The following is a 24,083-nucleotide window of genomic DNA, read 5'->3' as shown; positions in this document are numbered from 1 at the left end:
TCAATGAGGGCTCGGCTGCCGCGGACCTTTTATTCGACGAGGGCTCAGCTGCCACGGACCTTTTATTCGATGAGGGCTCGGCTGCCGCAGAAAAAATTTTCGACGAGGGCTCGGCTGCCGCGGAACTTTTATTCGACGAGGGATCGGCTGCCGCAAAAAAAATTTTCGATGAGGGCTCGGCTGCCGCGGACCTTTTATTCGACGAGGGCTCGGCTGCCGCAGAAAAAATTTTCGATGAGGGCTCGGCTGCCGCAGAAAAAATTTTCGATGAGGGATCGTCTGCCGCGGACCTTTTATTCGACGAGGGCTCGGCTGCCGCAGAAAAAATTTTCGACGAGGGCTCGGCTGCCGCTGACCTTTTATTCGACGAGGGCTCGGCTGCTGCAGAAAATATTTTCGACGAGGGCTCGGCTGCCGCGGACCTTTAATTCTACGAGAGCTCGGCTGCCACGGACCTTTTATTCGACGAGGGCTCGGCTGCCGCAGAAAAATTTTCGACGATGTCTCGGCTGCCTCGGACATTTTATTCGACGAGAGCTTGGCTGCCGCGGACCTTTTATTCGACGACGGCTCGGCTGCCGCAGAAAAATAATCGATGAGGGCTCGGCTGCCGCAGAAAAAATTTTCGATGAGGGCTCGGCTGCCCAAGAATAAATTTTCGACGAGGGCTCGGCTGCCAAAGAAAAAATTTTCGACGAGGGCTCGGCTGCCGCGGACCTTTTATTCGACGAGGGCTCGGCTGCCGCAGAAAAAATTTTCGACGAGGGCTCGGCTGCCGCGGACCTTTTATTCGACGAGGGCTCGGCTACCGTGGAACTTTTATTCGACGAGGGCTCGGCTGCCACAGAAAAAATTTTCGACGAGGGATCGTCTGCCGTGGACCTTTTATTCGACGAGGGATCGACTGCCACATAAAAAATTTTCGATGAGGGCTCGGCTGCCGCGGACCTTTTATTCGACGAGGGCTCGGCTGCCGCAGAAAAAATTTTCGATGAGGGCTCGGCTGCCACAGAAAAAATTTTCGACGAGGGCTCGGCTGCCGCGGACATTTTATTCGACGAGGGCTCAGCTGCCACGGACCTTTTATTCGATGAGGGCTCGGCTGCCGCAGAAAAAATTTTCGACGAGGGCTCGGCTGCCGCGGAACTTTTATTCGACGAGGGCTCGGCTGCCACAGAAAAAATTTTCGACGAGGGATCGTCTGCCGCGGACCTTTTATTCGACGAGGGATCGGCTGCCGCAGAAAAAATTTTCGATGAGGGCTCGGCTGCCGCGGACCTTTTATTCGACGAGGGCTCGGCTGCCGCAGAAAAAATTTTCGATGAGGGCTCGGCTGCCGCAGAAAATATTTTCGATGAGGGATCGTCTGCCGCGGACCTTTTATTCGACGAGGGCTCGGCTGCCGCAGAAAAAATTTTCGACGAGGGCTCGGCTGCCGCTGACCTTTTATTCGACGAGGGCTCGGCTGCAGCAGAAAATATTTTCGACGAGGGCTCGGCTGCCGCGGACCTTTAATTCTACGAGAGCTCGGCTGCCGCGGACCTTTTATTCGACGAGGGCTCGGCTGCCGCAGAAAAATTTTCGACGAGGTCTCGGCTGCCTCGGACATTTTATTCGACGAGAGCTTGGCTGCCGCGGACCTTTTATTCGACGACGGCTCGGCTGCCGCAGAAAAATAATCGATGAGGGCTCGGCTGCCGCAGAAAAAATTTTCGATGAGGGCTCGGCTGCCCAAGAATAAATTTTCGACGAGGGCTCGGCTGCCAAAGAAAAAATTTTCGACGAGGGCTCGGCTGCCGCGGACCTTTTATTCGACGAGGGCTCGGCTGCCGCAGAAAAAATTTTCAACAGGACTCGGCTGCCGCGGACCATTTATTTGACGAGTGCTCGTCTGCCGCAGGAAAAGTTATTGAACGAGGGCACGGATGCCGCAGAAAAATTTTTCGACGAGGGCTCGGCTGCCACGGAACTTTTATTCGACGAGGGCTCGGCTGCCGCGGACCTTTTATTCGATGAGGGCTCGGCTGCCGCAGAAAAATTTTCGACGAGGTCTCGGCTGCCGCGGACATTTTATTCGACGAGGGCTCGGCTGCCGCGGACCTTTTATTCGACGAGGGCTCGGCTGCCACGTAACTTCTATTCGACGAGGGCTCGGCTGCCGCAGAAAAAATTTTCGATGAGGGCTCGGCTCCTGCAGAAAAAATTTTCGACGAGGGCTCGGCTGCTGAAGAAAAAATTTTCAGTGAGGGCTCGGCTGCCGCGGACCTTTTATTCGACGAGGGCTCAGCTGCCACGGACCTTTTATTCGATGAGGGCTCGGCTGCCGCAGAAAAAATTTTCGACGAGGGCTCGGCTGCCGCGGAACTTTTATTCGACGAGGGCTCGGCTGCCACAGAAAAAATTTTCGACGAGGGATCGTCTGCCGTGGAACTTTTATTCGACGAGGGATCGGCTGCCATAGAAAAAATTTTCGATGAGGGCTCGGCTGCCGCGGACCTTTTATTCGAAAGGGCTCGGATGCCGCAGAAAAAATTTTCGATGAGGGCTCGGCTGCCGCAGAAAAAATTTTCGATGAGGGCTCGGCTGCCGAAGAAAAAATTTTTGACGAGGGCTCGGATGCCGAAGAAAAAATTTTCGATGTGGGCTTGGCTGCCGCGGACCTTTTATTCGATGAGGGCTCGGCTGCCGCAGAAAAATTTTCGACGAGGTCTCGGCTGCCGCGGACATTTTATTCGACGAGGGCTCGGCTGCCGCGGACCTTTTATTCGACGAGGGCTCGGATGCCGCAGAAAAAATTTTCGACGAGGGCTCGGTTACCGCGCACCTTTTATTCGACGAGGGCTCGGCTGCCGCAGAAACAATTTTCGACGAGGGCTCGGCTGCTGCGGACATTTTATTCGACGAGGGCTCAGCTGCCGCAGAAAATATTTTCGATGAGGGCTCGGCTGCCGCGGACCTTTTATTCGACAAGGGCTCTGATGCCGCGGACCTTTTATTCGACGAGGTCTCGGCTGCTGCGGAACATTTATTTGACGAGGGCTCGGCTGCCGCAGAAAATATTTATGACGGGGGCTCGGCTGCCGCGGACCTTTTATTTGACGAGCGCTCGGTTGCCGCAGAAAAAATTTTCGATGAGGGCTCGGCTGCCACAGAAAAAATTTTCGACGAGGGCTCGGCTGCCGAAGCAAAAATTTTCAATGAGGGCTCGGCTGCCGCGGACCTTTTATTCGACGAGGGCTCGGCTGCCGCAGAACATATTTTCGACGAGGGCTCGGCTGCCGCAAAAAAAAATTTCGACGAGGGCTCGGCTGCCGCAGAAAAAATTTTCGACGAGGGCTCGGCTGCCGCAGAAAAAATTTTCGACGAGGGCTCGGCTGCCACGGAACTTTTATTCGACGAGGGCTCGGCTGCCACGCACCTTTTATTCGACGAGGGCTCGGCTGCCGCAGAAAATATTTTCGACGAGGGCTCGGCTGCCAAAGAAAAAATTTTCAATTAGGGCTCGGCTGCCGCGGACCTTTTATTCGATGAGGGCTCAGCTGCCGCAGAAAAAATTTTCGACGAGGGCTCGGCTGCCGCGGAACTTTTATTCGACGAGGGCTCGGCTGCCACAGAAAAAATTTTCGACGAGGGATCGTCTGCCGTGGACCTTTTATTCGACGAGGGATCGGCTGCCGCAGAAAAAATTTTCGATTAGGTCTCGGCTGCCGCGGACCTTTTATTCGACGAGGGCTCGGCTGCCGCAAAAAAATTTTCGATGAGGGCTCGGCTCCCGCAGAAAAAATTTTCGATGAGGGCTCGGCTGCCGAAGAAAAAATTTTCGACGAGGGCTCGGATGCCGAAGAAAAAATTTTCGATGTGGGCTTGTCTGCCGCGGACCTTTTATTCGATGAGGGCTCGGCTGCCGCAGAAAAATTTTCGACGAGGGCTCGGCTGCCGCGGACCTTTTATTCGACGAGGGCTCGGCTGCCACGTAACTTCTATTCGACGAGGGCTCGGCTGCCGCAGAAAAAATTTTCGATGAGGGCTCGGCTCCTGCAGAAAAAATTTTCGACGAGGGCTCGGCTGCCGCAGAAAAAATTTTCAGTGAGGGCTCGGCTGCCGCGGAACTTTTATTCGACGAGGGCTCGGCTGCCACTAGAAAATATTTTAGACGAGGGCTTGGCTGCCGCGGACATTTTATTCGACGAGGGCTCGGCAGCCGCGGAACTTTTATTCGACGAGGGCTCGGCTGCCGCAGAAAAAATTTTCGATGAGGGCTCGGCTGCCGCGGACCTTTTATTCGACGAGAGCTCGGCTGCCGCAGAAAAAATTTTCGATGAGGGCTCGGCTGCCGCAGAAAAAATTTTCGATGAGGGCTCGGCTGCCGAAGAAAAAATTTTCGATGTGGGCTTGGCTGCCGCGGACTTTTTATTCGATGAGGGCTCGGCTGCCGCAGAAAAATTTTCGACGAGGTCTCGGCTGCCGCGGACATTTTATTCGACGAGGGCTCGGCTGCCGCGGACCTTTTATTCGACGAGGGCTCGGATGCCGCAGAAAAAATTTTCGACGAGGGCTCGGTTACCGCGCACCTTTTACTCGACGAGGGCTCGGCTGCCGCAGAAAAAATTTTCGACGAGGGCTCGGCTGCTGCGGACCTTTTATTCGACGAGGGCTCAGCTGCCGCAGAAAATATTTTCGATGACGGCTCGGCTGCCGCGGACCTTTTATTCGACAAGGGCTCGGCTGCCGCGGACCTTTTATTCGACGAGGGCTCGGCTGCTGCGGAACTTTTATTTGACGAGGGCTCGGCTGCCGCAGAAAATATTTATGACGGGGGCTCGGCTGCCGCGGACCTTTTATTTGACGAGCGCTCGGTTGCCGCAGAAAAAATTTTCGATGAGGGCTCGGCTGCCGCAGAAAAAATTTTCGACGAGGGCTCGGCTGCCGAAGCAAAAATTTTCAATGAGGGCTCGGCTGCCGCGGACCTTTTATTCGACGAGGGCTCGGCTGCCGCGGAACATATTTTCGACGAGGGCTCGGCTGCCGAAGAAAAAAATTTCGACAAGGGCTCGGCTGCCGCGGACCTTTTATTCGACGAGGGCTCGGCTGCCGCAGAAAAAATTTTCGACGAGGGCTCGGCTGCCACGGAACTTTTATTCGACGAGGGCTCAGCTGCCACGCACCTTTTATTCGACGAGGGCTCGGCTGCCGCAGAAAATATTTTCGACGAGGGCTCGGCTTCCGCGGAACTTTTATTCGACGAGGGCTCGGCTGCGGCAGAAAAAATTTTCGACGAGGGCTCGGCTGCCGCGGAACTTTTATTTGACGAGCGCTCGGTTGCCGCAGAAAAAATTTTCGATGAGGGCTCGGCTGCCAAAGAAAAAATTTTCAATTAGGGCTCGGCTGCCGCGGACCTTTTATTCGACGAGGGCTCAGCTGCCACGGACCTTTTATTCGATGAGGGCTCGGCTGCCGCAGAAAAAATTTTCGACGAGGGCTCGGCTGCCGCGGAACTTTTATTCGACGAGGGCTCGGCTGCCACAGAAAAAATTTTCGACGAGGGATCGTCTGTCGTGGACCTTTTATTCGACGAGGGATCGGCTGCCGCAGAAAAAATTTTCGATGAGGGCTCGGCTGCCGCGGACCTTTTATTCGACGAGGGCTCGGCTGCCGCAGAAAAAATTTTCGATGAGGGCTGGGCTGCCGCAGAAAAAATTTTCGATGAGGGCACGGCTGCCGAAGAAAAAATTTTCGACGAGGGCTCGGATGCCGAAGAAAAAATTTTCGATGTGGGCTTGGCTGCCGCGGACCTTTTATTCGATGAGGGCTCGGCTGCCGCAGAAAAATTTTCGACGAGGTCTCGGCTGCCGCGGACATTTTAATCGACGAGGGCTCGGCTGCCGCGGACCTTTAATTCGACGAGGGCTGGGCTGCCACGTAACTTTTATTCGACGAGGGCTCGGCTGCCGCAGAAAAAATTTTCGATGAGGGCTCGGCTCCTGCAGAAAAAATTTTCGACGAGGGCTCGGCTGCTGAAGAAAAAATATTCAGTGAGGGCTCGGCTGCCGCGGAACTTTTATTCGACGAGGGCTCGGCTGCCACTAGAAAATATTTTAGACGAGGGCTTGACTGCCGCGGACATTTTATTCGACGAGGGCTCGGCTGCCGCGGACCTTTTATTCGACGAGGGCTCGGCTGCCGCAGAAAAAATTTTCGACGAGGGCTCGGCTGCCAAAGAAAAAATTTTCGACGAGGGCTCGGCTGCCGCGGACCTTTTATTCGACGAGGGCTCGGCTGCCGCAGAAAAAATTTTCGACGAGGGCTCGGCTGCCGCGGACATTTTATTCGACGAGGGCTCGGCTGCCGCGGACCTTTTATTCGACGAGGGCTCGGCTGCCGCAGAAAAAATTTTCGACGAGGGCTCGGCTGCCAAAGAAAAAATTTTCGACGAGGGCTCGGCTGCCGCGGACCTTTTATTCGACGAGGGCTCGGCTGCCGCAGAAAAAATTTTCGACGAGGGCTCGGCTGCCGCTGACCTTTTATTCGACGAGGGCTCGGCTGCAGCAGAAAATATTTTCGACGAGGGCTCGGCTGCCGCGGACCTTTAATTCTACGAGAGCTCGGCTGCCGCGGACCTTTTATTCGACGAGGGCTCGGCTGCCGCAGAAAAATTTTCGACGAGGTCTCGGCTGCCTCGGACATTTTATTCGACGAGAGCTTGGCTGCCGCGGAACTTTTATTCGACGTCGGCTCGGCTGCCGCAGAAAAATAATCGATGAGGGCTCGGCTGCCGCAGAAAAAATTTTCGATGAGGGCTCGGCTGCCCAAGAATAAATTTTCGACGAGGGCTCGGCTGCCAAAGAAAAAATTTTCGACGAGGGCTCGGCTGCCGCGGACCTTTTATTCGACGAGGGCTCGGCTGCCGCAGAAAAAATTTTCAACAGGACTCGGCTGCCGCGGACCATTTATTTGACGAGTGCTCGTCTGCCGCAGGAAAAGTTATTGAACGAGGGCACGGATGCCGCAGAAAAAATTTTCGACGAGGGCTCGGCTGCCGCGGACCTTTTATTCGACGAGGGCTCGGCTGCCGTGGAACTTTTATTCGACGAGGGCTCGGCTGCCACAGAAAAAATTTTCGACGAGGGATCGTCTGCCGTGGACCTTTTATTCGACGAGGGATCGACTGCCACATAAAAAATTTTCGATGAGGGCTCGGCTGCCGCGGACCTTTTATTCGACGAGGGCTCGGCTGCCGCAGAAAAAATTTTCGATGAGGGCTCGGCTGCCGCAGAAAAAATTTTCGATGAGGGCTCGGCTGCCGAAGAAAAAATTTTCGACGAGGGCTCGGATGCCGAAGAAAAAATTTTCGACGAGGGCTCGGCTGCCACAGAAAAAAATTTCGACGAGGGCTCGGCTGCCGCAGAAAAATTTTCGACGAGGTCTCGGCTGCCGCGGACCTTTTATTCGACGAGGGCTCGGCTGCCGCGGAACATTTCTTCGACGAGGGCTCGGATGCCGCAGAAAAAATTTTCGACGAGGGCTCGGTTACCACGCACCTTTTATTCGACGAGGGCTCGGCTGCCGCAGAAACAATTTTCGACGAGGGCTCGGCTGCTGCGGACCTTTTATTCGACGAGGGCTCACCTGCCGCAGAAAATATTTTCGATGAGGGCTCGGCTGCCGCGGACCTTTTAATCGACGAGGGCTCGGCTGCCGCGGACCTTTTATTCGACGAGGGCTCGGCTGCTGCGGACATTTTATTCGACGAGGGCTCGGCTGCCGCAGAAAATATTTATGACGGGGGCTCGGCTGCCGCGGACCTTTTATTTGATGAGCGCTCGGTTGCCGCAGAAAAAATTTTCGATGAGTGCTCGGCTGCCGCAGAAAAAATTTTCGACGAGGGCTCGGCTGCCGAAGCAAAAATTTTCAATGAGGGCTCGGCTGCCGCGGACCTTTTATTCGACGAGGGCTCGGCTGCCGCAGAACATATTTTCGACGAGGGGTCGGCTGCTGCAGAAAAAAATTTCGACTAGGGCTCGGCTGCCGCGGACCTTTTATTCGACGAGGGCTCGGCTGCCGCAGAAAAAATTTTCGACGAGGGCTCGGCTGCCACGGAACTTTTATTCGACGAGGGCTCGGCTGCCACGGACCTTTTATTCGACGAGGGCTCGGCTGCCGCAGAAAATATTTTCGACGAGGGCTCGGCTGCCGCGGAACTTTTATTCGACGAGGGCTCGGCTGCGGCAGAAAAAATTTTCGACGAGGGCTCGGCTGCCGCGGAACTTTTATTTGACGAGCGCTCGGTTGCCGCAGAAAAAATTTTCGATGAGGGCTCGGCTCCTGCAGAAAAAATTTTCGACGAGGGCTCGGCTGCCGAAGAAAAAATTTTCAGTGAGGGCTTGGCTGCCGTGGAACTTTTATTCGACGAGGGCTCGGCTGCCACTAGAAAATATTATAGACGAGGGCTTGGCTGCCGTAGAAAAAATTTTCGACTAGGGCTCGGCTGCCGCGGACCTTTTATTCGACGAGGGCTCGGCTGCCGCAGAAAAAATTTTCGACGAGGGCTCGGCTGCCGCGGAACTTTTATTCGACGAGGGCTCGGCTGCCGCAGAAAAAATTTTCGACGAGGGCTCGGCTTCCGCGGAACTTTTATTCGACGAGGGCTCGGCTGCCGCAAAAAAATTTTCGACGAGGGCTCGGCTGCCAAAGAAAAAATTTTCAATTAGGGCTCGGCTGCCGCGGACCTTTTATTCGACGAGGGCTCAGCTGCCACGGACCTTTTATTCGATGAGGGCTCGGCTGCCGCAGAAAAAATTTTCGACGAGGGCTCGGCTGCCAAAGAAAAAATTTTCAATTAGGGCTCGGCTGCCGCGGACCTTTTATTCGACGAGGGCTCAGCTGCCGCGGACGTTTTATTCGACGAGGGCTCGGCTGCCGCAGAAAAAATTTTCGACGAGGGCTCGGCTGCCAAAGAAAAAATTTTCAATTAGGGCTCGGCTGCCGCGGACCTTTTATTCGACGAGGGCTCAGCTGCCGCGGACGTTTTATTCGACGAGGGCTCGGCTGCCGCAGAAAAAATTTTCGACGAGGGCTCGGCTGCCGCGGACCTTTTATTCGACGAGGGCTCGGCTGCCAAAGAAAAAATTTTCGACGAGGGCTCGGCTGCCGCGGACCTTTTATTCGACGAGGGCTCGGCTGCCGCAGAAAAAATTTTCAACAGGACTTGGCTGCCGCGGACCATTTATTTGACGAGTGCTCGTCTGCCGCAGGAAAAGTTATTGAACGAGGGCACGGATGCCGCAGAAAAAATTTTCGACGAGGGCTCGGCTGCCGCGGACCTTTTATTCGACGAGGGCTCGGCTGCCGTGGAACTTTTATTCGACGAGGGCTCGGCTGCCACAGAAAAAATTTTCGACGAGGGATCGTCTGCCGTGGACCTTTTATTCGACGAGGGATCGACTGCCACATAAAAAATTTTCGATGAGGGCTCGGCTGCCGCGGACCTTTTATTCGACGAGGGCTCGGCTGCCGCAGAAAAAATTTTCGATGAGGGCTCGGCTGCCGCAGAAAAAATTTTCGATGAGGGCTCGGCTGCCGAAGAAAAAATTTTCGACGAGGGCTCGGATGCCGAAGAAAAAATTTTCGACGAGGGCTCGGCTGCCACAGAAAAAATTTTCGACGAGGGCTCGGCTGCCGCAGAAAAATTTTCGACGAGGTCTCGGCTGCCGCGGACCTTTTATTCGACGAGGGCTCGGCTGCCGCGGACCTTTTATTCGACGAGGGCTCGGCTGCCGCGGAACTTTTCTTCGACGAGGTCTCGGCTGCCGCAGAAAAAATTTTCGACGAGGGCTCGGTTACCGCGCACCTTTTATTCGAGGAGGGCTCGGCTGCCGCAGAAACAATTTTCGACGAGGGCTCGGCTGCTGCGGACCTTTTATTCGACGAGGGCTCACCTGCCGCAGAAAATATTTTCGATGAGGGCTCGGCTGCCGCGGACCTTTTATTCGACGAGGGCTCGGCTGCCGCGGACCTTTTATTCGACGAGGTCTCGGCTGCTGCGGAACTTTTATTCGACGAGGGCTCGGCTGCCGCAGAAAATATTTATGACGGGGGCTCGGCTGCCGCGGACCTTTTATTTGACGAGCGCTCGGTTGCCGCAGAAAAAATTTTCGATGAGGGCTCGGCTGCCGCAGAAAAAATTTTCGACGAGGGCTCGGCTGCCGAAGCAAAAATTTTCAATGAGGGCTCGGCTGCCGCGGACCTTTTATTCGACGAGGGCTCGGCTGCCGCAGAACATATTTTCGACGAGGGGTCGGCTGCCGCAGAAAAAAATTTCGACTAGGGCTCGGCTGCCGCGGACCTTTTATTCGACGAGGGCTCGGCTGCCGCAGAAAAAATTTTCGACGAGGGCTCGGCTGCCACGGAACTTTTATTCGACGAGGGCTCGGCTGCCACGGACCTTTTATTCGACGAGGGCTCGGATGCCGCAGAAAATATTTTCGACGAGGGCTCGGCTGCCGCGGAACTTTTATTCGACGAGGGCTCGGCTGCGGCAGAAAAAATTTTCGACGAGGGCTCGGCTGCCGCGGAACTTTTATTTGACGAGCGCTCGGTTGCCGCAGAAAAAATTTTCGATGAGGGCTCGGCTCCTGCAGAAAAAATTTTCGACGAGGGCTCGGCTGCCGAAGAAAAAATTTTCAGTGAGGGCTTGGCTGCCGCGGAACTTTTATTCGACGAGGGCTCGGCTGCCACTAGAAAATATTATAGACGAGGGCTTGGCTGCCGTAGAAAAAATTTTCGACTAGGGCTCGGCTGCCGCGGACCTTTTATTCGACGAGGGCTCGGCTGCCGCAGAAAAAATTTTCGACGAGGGCTCGGCTGCCGCGGAACTTTTATTCGACGAGGGCTCGGCTGCGGCAGAAAAAATTTTCGACGAGGGCTCGGCTTCCGCGGAACTTTTATTCGACGAGGGCTCGGCTGCCGCAGAAAAAATTTTCGACGAGGGCTCGGCTGCCAAAGAAAAAATTTTCAATTAGGGCTCGGCTGCCGCGGACCTTTTATTCGACGAGGGCTCAGCTGCCACGGACCTTTTATTCGATGAGGGCTCGGCTGCGGCAGAAAAAATTTTCGACGAGGGCTCGGCTGCCGCGGAACTTTTATTCGACGAGGGCTCGGCTGCCACAGAAAAAATTTTCGACGAGGGATCGTCTGCCGTGGACCTTTTATTCGACGAGGGATCGGCTGCCGCAGAAAAAATTTTCGATGAGGGCTCGGCTGCCGCGGACCTTTTATTCGACGAGGGCTCGGCTGCCGCAGAAAAAATTTTCGATGAGGGCTCGGCTGCAGCAGAAAAAATTTTCGATGAGGGCTCGGCTGCCGAAGAAAAAATTTTCGACGAGGGCTCGGATGCCGAAGAAAAAATTTTCAGTGAGGGCTCGGCTGCCGCGGAACTTTTATTCGACGAGGGCTCGGCTGCCACTAGAAAATATTTTAGACGAGGGCTTGGCTGCCGCGGACATTTTATTCGACGAGGGCTCGGCTGCCGCAGAAAAAATTTTCGATGAGGGCTCGGGTGCCGCAGAAAAAATTTTCGACGAGGGCTCGGCTGCCGCAGAAAAAATTTTCGACGAGGGCTCGGCTGCCGCGGACATTTTATTCGACGAGGGCTCGGCTGCCGCGGACCTTTTATTCGACGAGGGCTCGGCTGCCGCAGAAAAAATTTTCGACGAGGACTCGGCTGCCAAAGAAAAAATTTTCGACGAGGGCTCGGCTGCCGCGGACCTTTTATTCGACGAGGGCTCGGCTGCCGCAGAAAAAATTTTCGACGAGGGCTCGGCTGCCGCTGACCTTTTATTCGACGAGGGCTCGGCTGCAGCAGAAAATATTTTCGACGAGGGCTCGGCTGCCGCGGACATTTAATTCTACGAGAGCTCGGCTGCCGCGGACCTTTTATTCGACGAGGGCTCGGCTGCCGCAGAAAAATTTTCGACGAGGTCTCGGCTGCCACGGACATTTTATTCGACGAGAGCTTGGCTGCCGCGGACCTTTTATTCGACGACGGCTCGGCTGCTGCGGACCTTTTATTCGACGAGGGCTAGGCTGCTGCGGATCTTTTATTCGACGAGGGCTCGGCTGCCGCAGAAAAATAATCGATGAGGGCTCGGCTGCCGCAGAAAAAATTTTCGATGAGGGCTCGGCTGCCCAAGAATAAATTTTCGACCAGGGCTCGGCTGCCAAAGAAAAAATTTTCGACGAGGGCTCGGCTGCCGCGGACCTTTTATTCGACGAGGGCTCGGCTGCCGCAGAAAAAATTTTCAACAGGACTCGGCTGCCGCGGACCATTTATTTGACGAGTGCTCGTCTGCCGCAGGAAAAGTTGTTGAACGAGGGCACGGATGCCGCAGAAAAAATTTTCGACGAGAGCTCGGCTGCCGCGGACCTTTTATTCGACGAGGGCTCGGCTGCCGTGGAACTTTTCTTCGACGAGGGCTCGGCTGCCGCAGAAAAAATTTTCAATGAGGGCTCGGCTGCCGCGGACCTTTTATTCGACGAGGGCTCGGCTGCCGCAGAACATATTTTCGACGAGGGGTCGGCTGCCGCAGAAAAAAATTTCGACTAGGGCTCGGCTGCCGCGGACCTTTTATTCGACGAGGGCTCGGCTGCCGCAGAAAAAATTTTCGACGAGGGCTCGGCTGCCACGGAACTTTTATTCGACGAGGGCTCGGCTGCCACGGACCTTTTATTCGACGAGGGCTCGGATGCCGCAGAAAATATTTTCGACGAGGGCTCGGCTGCCGCGGAACTTTTATTCGACGAGGGCTCGGCTGCGGCAGAAAAAATTTTCGACGAGGGCTCGGCTGCCGCGGAACTTTTATTTGACGAGCGCTCGGTTGCCGCAGAAAAAATTTTCGATGAGGGCTCGGCTCCTGCAGAAAAAATTTTCGACGAGGGCTCGGCTGCCGAAGAAAAAATTTTCAGTGAGGGCTTGGCTGCCGCGGAACTTTTATTCGACGAGGGCTCGGCTGCCACTAGAAAATATTATAGACGAGGGCTTGGCTGCCGTAGAAAAAATTTTCGACTAGGGCTCGGCTGCCGCGGACCTTTTATTCGACGAGGGCTCGGCTGCCGCAGAAAAAATTTTCGACGAGGGCTCGGCTGCCGCGGAACTTTTATTCGACGAGGGCTCGGCTGCGGCAGAAAAAATTTTCGACGAGGGCTCGGCTTCCGCGGAACTTTTATTCGACGAGGGCTCGGCTGCCGCAGAAAAAATTTTCGACGAGGGCTCGGCTGCCAAAGAAAAAATTTTCAATTAGGGCTCGGCTGCCGCGGACCTTTTATTCGACGAGGGCTCAGCTGCCACGGACCTTTTATTCGATGAGGGCTCGGCTGCGGCAGAAAAAATTTTCGACGAGGGCTCGGCTGCCGCGGAACTTTTATTCGACGAGGGCTCGGCTGCCACAGAAAAAATTTTCGACGAGGGATCGTCTGCCGTGGACCTTTTATTCGACGAGGGATCGGCTGCCGCAGAAAAAATTTTCGATGAGGGCTCGGCTGCCGCGGACCTTTTATTCGACGAGGGCTCGGCTGCCGCAGAAAAAATTTTCGATGAGGGCTCGGCTGCAGCAGAAAAAATTTTCGATGAGGGCTCGGCTGCCGAAGAAAAAATTTTCGACGAGGGCTCGGATGCCGAAGAAAAAATTTTCAGTGAGGGCTCGGCTGCCGCGGAACTTTTATTCGACGAGGGCTCGGCTGCCACTAGAAAATATTTTAGACGAGGGCTTGGCTGCCGCGGACATTTTATTCGACGAGGGCTCGGCTGCCGCAGAAAAAATTTTCGATGAGGGCTCGGGTGCCGCAGAAAAAATTTTCGACGAGGGCTCGGCTGCCGCAGAAAAAATTTTCGACGAGGGCTCGGCTGCCGCGGACATTTTATTCGACGAGGGCTCGGCTGCCGCGGACCTTTTATTCGACGAGGGCTCGGCTGCCGCAGAAAAAATTTTCGACGAGGACTCGGCTGCCAAAGAAAAAATTTTCGACGAGGGCTCGGCTGCCGCGGACCTTTTATTCGACGAGGGCTCGGCTGCCGCAGAAAAAATTTTCGACGAGGGCTCGGCTGCCGCTGACCTTTTATTCGACGAGGGCTCGGCTGCAGCAGAAAATATTTTCGACGAGGGCTCGGCTGCCGCGGACATTTAATTCTACGAGAGCTCGGCTGCCGCGGACCTTTTATTCGACGAGGGCTCGGCTGCCGCAGAAAAATTTTCGACGAGGTCTCGGCTGCCACGGACATTTTATTCGACGAGAGCTTGGCTGCCGCGGACCTTTTATTCGACGACGGCTCGGCTGCTGCGGACCTTTTATTCGACGAGGGCTAGGCTGCTGCGGATCTTTTATTCGACGAGGGCTCGGCTGCCGCAGAAAAATAATCGATGAGGGCTCGGCTGCCGCAGAAAAAATTTTCGATGAGGGCTCGGCTGCCCAAGAATAAATTTTCGACCAGGGCTCGGCTGCCGCAGAAAAAATTTTCGACGAGGGCTCGGCTGCCGCGGACCTTTTATTCGACGAGGGCTCGGCTGCCGCAGAAAAAATTTTCAACAGGACTCGGCTGCCGCGGACCATTTATTTGACGAGTGCTCGTCTGCCGCAGGAAAAGTTGTTGAACGAGGGCACGGATGCCGCAGAAAAAATTTTCGACGAGAGCTCGGCTGCCGCGGACCTTTTATTCGACGAGGGCTCGGCTGCCGTGGAACTTTTCTTCGACGAGGGCTCGGCTGCCGCAGAAAAAATTTTCGACGAGGGCTCGGCTGCTGCGGACCTTTTATTCGACGAGGGCTCAGCTGCCGCAGAAAAAATTTTCGACGAGGTCTCGGCTGCCTCGGACATTTTATTCGACGAGAGCTTGGCTGCCGCGGACCTTTTATTCGATGACGGCTCGGCTGCCGCGGACCTTTTATTCGACGAGGGCTCGTCTGCTGCGGACCTTTTATTCAACGAGGGCTCGGCTGCCGCGGACCTTTTATTCGACGAGGGCTCGGCTGCCGCAGAAAAATAATCGACGAGGGCTCGGCTGCCGCAGAAAAAATTTTCGACGAGGGCTCGGCTGCCGCGGACCTTTTATTCGACGAGGGCTCGGCTGCCGCAGAAAAAATTTTCAACAGGACTCGGCTGCCGCGGACCATTTATTTGACGAGGTCTTGTCTGCCGCAGGAAAACTTATTCAACGAGGGCACGGCTGCCGCAGAAAAAATTTTCGACGAGGGCTCAGCTGCCGCGGAACTTGTATTCGACGAGGCCTCGGCTGCCACTAGAAAATATTTTAGACGAGGGCTTGGCTGCCGTAGAAAAAATTTTCGACTAGGGCTCGGCTGCCGCGGACCTTTTATTCGACGAGGGCTCGGCTGCCGCAGAAAAAATTTTCGACGCGGACTCGGCTGCCGCGGAACTTTTATTCGACGAGGGCTCGGCTGCCGCAGAAAAAATTTTCGACGAGGGCTCGGCTTCCGCGGACCTTTTATTCGACGAGGGCTCGGCTGCCGCAGAAAAAATTTTCGACGAGGGCTCGGCTGCCGCAGAAAAAATTTTCAATGAGGGCTCGGCTGCCGCGGACCTTTTATTCGACGAGGGCTCAGCTGCCACGGACCTTTTATTCGATGAGGGCTCGGCTGCCGCAGAAAAAATTTTCGACGAGGGCTCGGCTGCCGCGGAACTTTTATTCGACGAGGGATCGGCTGCCGCAAAAAAAATTTTCGATGAGGGCTCGGCTGCCGCGGACCTTTTATTCGACGAGGGCTCGGCTGCCGCAGAAAAAATTTTCGATGAGGGCTCGGCTGCCGCAGAAAAAATTTTCGATGAGGGATCGTCTGCCGCGGACCTTTTATTCGACGAGGGCTCGGCTGCCGCAGAAAAAATTTTCGACGAGGGCTCGGCTGCCGCTGACCTTTTATTCGACGAGGGCTCGGCTGCTGCAGAAAATATTTTCGACGAGGGCTCGGCTGCCGCGGACCTTTAATTCTACGAGAGCTCGGCTGCCACGGACCTTTTATTCGACGAGGGCTCGGCTGCCGCAGAAAAATTTTCGACGATGTCTCGGCTGCCTCGGACATTTTATTCGACGAGAGCTTGGCTGCCGCGGACCTTTTATTCGACGACGGCTCGGCTGCCGCAGAAAAATAATCGATGAGGGCTCGGCTGCCGCAGAAAAAATTTTCGATGAGGGCTCGGCTGCCCAAGAATAAATTTTCGACGAGGGCTCGGCTGCCAAAGAAAAAATTTTCGACGAGGGCTCGGCTGCCGCGGACCTTTTATTCGACGAGGGCTCGGCTGCCGCAGAAAAAATTTTCAACAGGACTCGGCTGCCGCGGACCATTATTTGACGAGTGCTCGTCTGCCGCAGGAAAAGTTATTGAACGAGGGCACGGATGCCGCAGAAAAAATTTTCGACGAGGGCTCGGCTGCCGCGGACCTTTTATTCGACGAGGGCTCGGCTACCGTGGAACTTTTATTCGACGAGGGCTCGGCTGCCACAGAAAAAATTTTCGACGAGGGATCGTCTGCCGTGGACCTTTTATTCGACGAGGGATCGACTGCCACATAAAAAATTTTCGATGAGGGCTCGGCTGCCGCGGACCTTTTATTCGACGAGGGCTCGGCTGCCGCAGAAAAAATTTTCGATGAGGGCTCGGCTGCCACAGAAAAAATTTTCGACGAGGGCTCGGCTGCCGCGGACATTTTATTCGACGAGGGCTCGCCTGCCGCGGACCTTTTATTCGACGAGGGCTCGGCTGCCGCAGAAAAAATTTTCGACGAGGGCTCGGCTGCCAAAGAAAAAATTTTCGACGAGGGCTCGGCTGCCGCGGACATTTTATTCGACGAGGGCTCGGCTGCCGCGGACCTTTTATTCGACGAGGGCTCGGCTGCCGCAGAAAAAATTTTCGACGAGGGCTCGGCTGCCAAAGAAAAAATTTTCGACGAGGGCTCGGCTGCCGCGGACCTTTTATTCGACGAGGGCTCGGCTGCCGCAGAAAAAATTTTCGACGAGGGCTCGGCTGCCGCGGACCTTTTATTCGACGAGGGCTCGGCTGCAGCAGAAAATATTTTCGACCAGGGCTCGGCTGCCGCGGACATTTAATTCTACGAGAGCTCGGCTGCCGCGGACCTTTTATTCGACGAGGGCTCGGCTGCCGCAGAAAATATTTTCGACGAGGGCTCGGCTGCCGCGGACCTTTTATTCGACGAGGGCTCGGCTGCCGCAGAAAAATTTTCGACGAGGGCTCGGCTGCCGCGGACATTTTATTCGACGATGGCTCGGCTGCCACGGACCTTTTATTCGACGAGGGCTCGGCTGCCGCAGAAAAAAATTTCGATGAGCGCTCGGCTGCCGCAGAAAAAATTTTCGATGAGGGCTCAGCTCCTGCAGAAAAAATTTTCGACGAGGGCTCGGATGCTGAAGAAAAAATTTTCAGTGAGGGCTCGGCTGCCGCGGAACTTTTATTCGACGAGGGCTCGGCTGCCACTAGAAAATATTTTAGACGAGGGCTTGGCTGCCGTAGAAAAAATTTTCGACTAGGGCTCGGCTGCCGCGGACCTTTTATTCGAAGAAGGCTCGGCTGCCACAGAAAAAATTTTCGACGAGGGTTCGGCTGCCGCGGAACTTTTATTCGACGAGGGCTCGGCTGCCGCAGAAAAAATTTTCGACGAGGGCTCGGCTGCCGCGGACATTTTATTCGACGAGGGCTCGGCTGCCGCAGAAAAAATTTTCGACGAGGGCTCGGCTGCCAAAGAAAAAATTTTCGATGAGGGCTCGGCTGCCGCGGACCTTTTATTCGACGAGGGCTCGGCTGCCGCAGAAAAAATTTTCGACGAGGACTCGGCTGCCGCGGAACATTTATTCGACGAGGGCTCGGCTGCCGCAGAAAAAATTTTCGCCGAGGGCTCGGCTGCCGCGGACCTTTTATTCTACGAGGGCTCGGCTGCCGCGGAACATTTATTCGACGAGCGCTCGGCTGCCGCAGAAAAAATTTTCGACGAGGGCTCGTCTGCCGCGGAACTTTTGTTCGACACAAGGTCGGCTGCCGCAGAAAAATTTAAGACGAGGTCTTGGCTGCCTCGGAATTTTATTCGACGAGAGCTCGGCTGCCGCGGACCTTTTATTCGATGACGGCTCGGCTGCCGCGGACCTTTTATTCGACGTGGGCTCGGCTGCCGCGGACCTTTTATTCGACGAGGGCTCGGCTGCGCAGAAAAATAATCGACGAGGGCTCGGCTGCCGCAGAAAAAATTTTCGACGAGGGCTCGGCTGCCGCGGACCTTTTATTCGACGAGGGCTCGGCTGCCGCAGAAAAAATTTTCAACAGGACTCGGCTGCCGCGGACCATTTATTTGACGAGGTCTTGTCTGCCGCAGGAAAACTTATTCAACGAGGGCACGGCTGCCGCAGAAAAAATTTTCGACGAGGGCTCAGCTGCCGCGGAACTTGTATTCGACGAGGCCTCGGCTGCCACTAGAAAATATTTTAGACGAGGGCTTGGCTGCCGTAGAAAAAATTTTCGACTATGGCTCGGCTGCCGCGGACCTTTTATTCGACGAGGGCTCGGCTGCCGCAGAAAAAATTTTCGACGCGGACTCGGCTGCCGCGGAACTTTTATTCGACGAGGGCTCGGCTGCCGCAGAAAAAATTTTCGACGAGGGCTCGGCTTCCGCGGACCTTTTATTCGACGAGTGCTCGGCTGCCGCAGAAAAAATTTTCGACGAGGGCTCGGCTGCCGCAGAAAAAATTTTCAATGAGGGCTCGGCTGCCGCGGACCTTTTATTCGACGAGGGCTCAGCTGCCACGGACCTTTTATTCGATGAGGGCTCGGCTGCCGCAGAAAAAATTTTCGACGAGGGCTCGGCTGCCGCGGAACTTTTATTCGACGAGGGCTCGGCTGCCACAGAAAAAATTTTCGACGAGGGATCGTCTGCCGCGGACCTTTTATTCGACGAGGGATCGGCTGCCGCAGAAAAAATTTTCGATGAGGGCTCGGCTGCCGCGGACCTTTTATTCGACGAGGGCTCGGCTGCCGCAGAAAAAATTTTCGATGAGGGCTCGGCTGCCGCAGAAAATATTTTCGATGAGGGATCGTCTGCCGCGGACCTTTTATTCGACGAGGGCTCGGCTGCCGCAGAAAAAATTTTCGACGAGGGCTCGGCTGCCGCTGACCTTTTATTCGACGAGGGCTCGGCTGCAGCAGAAAATATTTTCGACGAGGGCTCGGCTGCCGCGGACCTTTAATTCTACGAGAGCTCGGCTGCCGCGGACCTTTTATTCGACGAGGGCTCGGCTGCCGCAGAAAAATTTTCGACGAGGTCTCGGCTGCCTCGGACATTTTATTCGACGAGAGCTTGGCTGCCGCGGACCTTTTATTCGACGACGGCTCGGCTGCCGCAGAAAAATAATCGATGAGGGCTCGGCTGCCGCAGAAAAAATTTTCGATGAGGGCTCGGCTGCCCAAGAATAAATTTTCGACGAGGGCTCGGCTGCCAAAGAAAAAATTTTCGACGAGGGCTCGGCTGCCGCGGACCTTTTATTCGACGAGGGCTCGGCTGCCGCAGAAAAAATTTTCAACAGGACTCGGCTGCCGCGGACCATTATTTGACGAGTGCTCGTCTGCCGCAGGAAAAGTTATTGAACGAGGGCACGGATGCCGCAGAAAAATTTTTCGACGAGGGCTCGGCTGCCGCGGACCTTTTATTCGACGAGGGCTCGGCTGCCGTGGAACTTTTATTCGACGAGGGCTCGGCTGCCACAGAAAAAATTTTCGACGAGGGCTCGGCTGCCGCGGACCTTTTATTCGATGAGGGCTCGGCGGCCGCAGAAAAAATTTTCGATGAGGGCTCGGCTGCCACAGAAAAAATTTTCGACGAGGGCTCGGCTGCCGCAGAAAAATTTTCGACGAGGTCTCGGCTGCCGCGGTCCTTTTATTCGACGAGGGCTCGGCTGCCGCGGACCTTTTATTCGACGAGGGCTCGGCTGCCGCGGAACTTTTCTTCGACGAGGGCTCGGATGCCGCAGAAAAAATTTTCGACGAGGGCTCGGTTACCGCGCACCTTTTATTCGACGAGGGCTCGGCTGCCGCAGAAAAAATTTTCGACGAGGGCTCGGCTGCTGCGGACCTTTTATTCGACGAGGGCTCACCTGCCGCAGAAAATATTTTCGATGAGGGCTCGGCTGCCGCGGACCTTTTATTCGACGAGGGCTCGGCTGCCGCGGACCTTTTATTCGACGAGGTCTCGGCTGCTGCGGAACTTTTATTCGACGAGGGCTCGGCTGCCGCAGAAAATATTTATGACGGGGGCTCGGCTGCCGCGGACCTTTTATTTGACGAGCGCTCGGTTGCCGCAGAAAAAATTTTCGATGAGGGCTCGGCTGCCGCAGAAAAAATTTTCGACGAGGGCTCGGCTGCCGAAGCAAAAATTTTCAATGAGGGCTCGGCTGCCGCGGACCTTTTATTCGACGAGGGCTCGGCTGCCGCAGAACATATTTTCGACGAGGGCTCGGCTGCCGCAGAAAAAAATTTCGACTAGGGCTCGGCTGCCGCGGACCTTTTATTCGACGAGGGCTCGGCTGCCGCAGAAAAAATTTTCGACGAGGGCTCGGCTGCCACGGAACTTTTATTCGACGAGGGCTCGGCTGCCGCAGAAAATATTTTCGACGAGGGCTCGGCTGCCGCGGAACTTTTATTCGACGAGGGCTCGGCTGCGGCAGAAAATATTTTCGACGAGAGCTTGGCTGCCGCGGACCTTTTATTCGATGACGGCTCGGCTGCCGCGGACCTTTTATTCGACGAGGGCTCGTCTGCCGCGGACCTTTTATTCAACGAGGGCTCGGCTGCCGCGGACCTTTTATTCGACGAGGGCTCGGCTGCCGCAGAAAAATAATCGACGAGGGCTCGGCTGCCGCAGAAAAAATTTTCGACGAGGGCTCGGCTGCCGCGGACCTTTTATTCGACGAGGGCTCGGCTGCCGCAGAAAAAATTTTCAACAGGACTCGGCTGCCGCGGACCATTTATTTGACGAGGTCTTGTCTGCCGCAGGAAAACTTATTCAACGAGGGCACGGCTGCCGCAGAAAAAATTTTCGACGAGGGCTCAGCTGCCGCGGAACTTGTATTCGACGAGGCCTCGGCTGCCACTAGAAAATATTTTAGACGAGGGCTTGGCTGCCGTAGAAAAAATTTTCGACTAGGGCTCGGCTGCCGCGGACCTTTTATTCGACGAGGGCTCGGCTGCCGCAGAAAAAATTTTCGACGCGGACTCGGCTGCCGCGGAACTTTTATTCGACGAGGGCTCGGCTGCCGCAGAAAAAATTTTCGACGAGGGCTCGGCTGCCGCAGAAAAAATTTTCAATGAGGGCTCGGCTGCCGCGGACCTTTTATTCGACGAGGGCTCAGCTGCCACGGACCTTTTATTCGATGAGGGCTCGGCTGCCGCAGAAAAAATTTTCGACGAGGGCTCGGCTGCCGCGGAACTTTTATTCGACGAGGGATCGGCTGCCGCAAAAAAAATTTTCGATGAGGGCTCGGCTGCCGCGGACCTTTTATTCGACGAGGGCTCGGCTGCCGCAGAAAAAATTTTCGATGAGGGCTCGGCTGCCGCAGAAAAAATTTTCGATGAGGGATCGTCTGCCGCGGACCTTTTATTCGACGAGGGCTCGGCTGCCGCAGAAAAAATTTTCGACGAGGGCTCGGCTGCCGCTGACCTTTTATTCGACGAGGGCTCGGCTGCTGCAGAAAATATTTTCGACGAGGGCTCGGCTGCCGCGGACCTTTAATTCTACGAGAGCTCGGCTGCCACGGACCTTTTATTCGACGAGGGCTCGGCTGCCGCAGAAAAATTTTCGACGATGTCTCGGCTGCCTCGGACATTTTATTCGACGAGAGCTTGGCTGCCGCGGACATTTTATTCGACGACGGCTCGGCTGCCGCAGAAAAATAATCGATGAGGGCTCGGCTGCCGCAGAAAAAATTTTCGATGAGGGCTCGGCTGCCCAAGAATAAATTTTCGACGAGGGCTCGGCTGCCAAAGAAAAAATTTTCGACGAGGGCTCGGCTGCCGCGGACCTTTTATTCGACGAGGGCTCGGCTGCCGCAGAAAAAATTTTCAACAGGACTCGGCTGCCGCGGACCATTATTTGACGAGTGCTCGTCTGCCGCAGGAAAAGTTATTGAACGAGGGCACGGATGCCGCAGAAAAAATTTTCGACGAGGGCTCGGCTGCCGCGGACCTTTTATTCGACGAGGGCTCGGCTGCCGTGGAACTTTTATTCGACGAGGGCTCGGCTGCCACAGAAAAAATTTTCGACGAGGGATCGTCTGCCGTGGACCTTTTATTCGACGAGGGATCGACTGCCACATAAAAAATTTTCGATGAGGGCTCGGCTGCCGCGGACCTTTTATTCGACGAGGGCTCGGCTGCCGCAGAAAAAATTTTCGATGAGGGCTCGGCTGCCACAGAAAAAATTTTCGACGAGGGCTCGGCTGCCGCAGAAAAATTTTCGACGAGGTCTCGGCTGCCGCGGACCTTTTATTCGACGAGGGCTCGGCTGCCGCGGACCTTTTATTCGACGAGGGCTCGGCTGCCGCGGAACTTTTCTTCGACGAGGGCTCGGATGCCGCAGAAAAAATTTTCGACGAGGGCTCGGTTACCGCGCACCTTTTATTCGACGAGGGCTCGGCTGCCGCAGAAACAATTTTCGACGAGGGCTCGGCTGCTGCGGACCTTTTATTCAACGAGGGCTCACCTGCCGCAGAAAATATTTTCGATGAGGGCTCGGCTGCCGCGGACCTTTTATTCGACGAGGTCTCGGCTGCTGCGGAACTTTTATTCGACGAGGGCTCGGCTGCCGCAGAAAATATTTATGACGGGGGCTCGGCTGCCGCGGACCTTTTATTTGACGAGCGCTCGGTTGCCGCAGAAAAAATTTTCGATGAGGGCTCGGCTGCCGCAGAAAAAAATTTCGACGAGGGCTCGGCTGCCGAAGCAAAAATTTTCAATGAGGGCTCGGCTGCCGCGGACCTTTTATTCGACGAGGGCTCGGCTGCCGCAGAACATATTTTCGATGAGGGCTCGGCTGCCGCAGAAAAAAATTTCGACTAGGGCTCGGCTGCCGCGGACCTTTTATTCGACGAGGGCTCGGCTGCCGCAGAAAAAATTTTCGACGAGGGCTCGGCTGCCACGGAACTTTTATTCGACGAGGGCTCGGCTGCCACGGACCTTTTATTCGACGAGGGCTCGGCTGCCGCAGAAAATATTTTCGACGAGGGCTCGGCTGCCGCGGAACTTTTATTCGACGAGGGCTCGGCTGCGGCAGAAAATATTTTCGACGAGGGCTCGGCTGCCGCGGAACTTTTATTTGACGAGCGCTCGGTTGCCGCAGAAAAAATTTTCGATGAGGGCTCGGCTCCTGCAGAAAAAATTTTCGACGAGGGCTCGGCTGCCGAAGAAAAAATTTTCAGTGAGGGCTTGGCTGCCGCGGAACTTTTATTCGACGAGGCCTCGGCTGCCACTAGAAAATATTATAGACGAGGGCTTGGCTGCCGTAGAAAAAATTTTCGACTAGGGCTCAGCTGCCGCGGACCTTTTATTCGACGAGGGCTCGGCTGCCGCAGAAAAAATTTTCGACGAGGGCTCGGCTGCCGCGGAACTCTTATTCGACGAGGGCTCGGCTGCCGCAGAAAAAATTTTCGACGAGGGCTCGGCTTCCGCGGAACTTTTATTCGACGAGGGCTCGGCTGCCGCAGAAAAAATTTTCGACGAGGGCTCGGCTGCCAAAGAAAAAATTTTCAATTAGGGCTCGGCTGCCGAAGAAAAAATTTTCGACGAGGGCTCGGATGCCGAAGAAAAAATTTTCGATGTGGGCTTGGCTGCCGCGGACCTTTTATTCGATGAGGGCTCGGCTGCCGCAGAAAAATTTTCGACAAGGTCTCGGCTGCCGCGGACATTTTATTCGACGAGGGCTCGGCTGCCGCGGACCTTTTATTCGACGAGGGCTCGGCTGCCACGTAACTTTTATTCGACGAGGGCTCGGCTGCCGCAGAAAAAATTTTCGATGAGGGCTCGGCTCCT

This window comes from Harpia harpyja, chromosome 8 (genome assembly GCF_026419915.1).
Source record: "Harpia harpyja isolate bHarHar1 chromosome 8, bHarHar1 primary haplotype, whole genome shotgun sequence".
Taxonomy (NCBI): Eukaryota; Metazoa; Chordata; class Aves; order Accipitriformes; family Accipitridae; genus Harpia; species Harpia harpyja.
Note: the sequence above shows the minus strand (reverse complement) of the source record.